Genomic DNA, 1,721 nt, shown 5'->3' with positions numbered 1-1,721 from the left:
GAAGACAGAAGTTAGCCATGCAGGCAGAAGTGGTGGGAGATACTGAAAGTTTTCATCAGATGAAAGGGTCTCCTGTCCACACAACTGCTCTGATTCATTTCTAATTCATTTTCTTAAATCACATATAAATTTCTTTTCTAAAACTATTATCAGCAATATATTTATTGAGAGGCATTTTACAACTTCCAATCTGGGGCCCTCTGGGACTATGTGATCATGGTAAACAGCTATCTAACCTGCTCATTCATCTCCCTAATTGCTTGCAGGGAGTTTCATCCTAAGGCCAGCTAGGAGCACACTACCAACAGAGAGGCAAAGACTTCGCCTTACATGTTGCTTGATATCTTCCTTTCTTTCTGATAAATTTTTAAAACAATATACAAGCTCAATTTTTAATTCTACCACCCAGAAGTATATACTGTCAATAGGTTGTGATGTTGCTTCCAGCCTTTTTTTTCTTTTTTTCTTTGAAGAAATAAAGAGGCAATGGATAAAATTAAATTCCCTTTACATGACCACTCCCATTCCCATTCTTTTCCCACTTTCACCACACCCAATCCCTGTTAAGATTTTGGTGCATGGTTTTCCAGATCGTTTTTTATTATTTTCATATCCATATGTGCTACGGTCTGAATGTGTCCCTGAAATTCAGGCATTGAAACTAAATCACCAGTGCGTTAGAAAGCAGGGCCTTTAATCAAGGCTTGAGGCTGGAGCTCTCATGGAGGTGATTAGGGTCCTTATAAAAGCCTGAGGGAGTGGGTTCGTTCTTTTCTGTTGTTCGTCCACAATGTGAGGACATAAGCAACAAGGTGCCATCTCAAAAGCAAAAAGCAGCCCTCATCAGGCACCAAACCTGCCAGCACCTTGATCTTGAACTTGCCAGCCTCCAGAACTGTGAGAAATAAATTTCTATTGTTTATAAAGCAACCAATCTCAGGTATTTTGTTATAATAGCATTAGTCCCATCAGACTAAGACAATATGGATTCATAAAAAGTATATAGTAATTAATTGTATGTGTTTGGATTTATATAAATAGTAATATAAACTATATCTTACTTTTGTCATTCACAAATATGAATTTTTGTTTTTGTTTTTAGATTGTAATGATTAGCTAATATTATACACATACATATGTACCATGCACACTTTACAACACTTTTTATACATTTACATATTTAATTCTCACAATAAAAGCATGAGATAAGTGGTATGATTATTGCCATTTCAAAAATGAGAAAACACTCTGATCATATAAATGACAATGAAATTATTGGGGATTAAAAAGCATCATTACTAACATAGCAAGTATAGAGCCTACACTGTATCTCTATTCTATTTAATTGTTGGAGAGAATTCTATCATATGCAAATATAATGGCATTTTTTGTAGACCCATTGTTGAATATTTGGTCATTTCCAATTTTTTACTTCTTATAAAAGTACTTAAATTAGTATACATATATATGTCTCCTGGAGCAGTTTCTCTATACTGTAGTTCATAAAGTGGAATTGCTGGATTGTGATGTGTAACACTACAAAAGTATAAGTTATGGGAGCAATTTAGACTCCCAACAGAAATGTATAAAAGCATCATTTCTCTTTCATTTTTCCCAGTACATGGCATTTGCTAGGCTTTAATTTTTGCCAGCAACAGGCAAAAAATACCATATCATTTTAATTTGTACCTTTCTGATTAATTTTTACCTTTCTGATTAAA

This window comes from Propithecus coquereli, unplaced genomic scaffold (assembly GCF_000956105.1).
Source record: "Propithecus coquereli isolate 6110/MARCELLA unplaced genomic scaffold, Pcoq_1.0 Scaffold140, whole genome shotgun sequence".
NCBI classification, from domain to species: Eukaryota; Metazoa; Chordata; class Mammalia; order Primates; family Indriidae; genus Propithecus; species Propithecus coquereli.
This window is presented reverse-complemented; position numbering follows the sequence as displayed.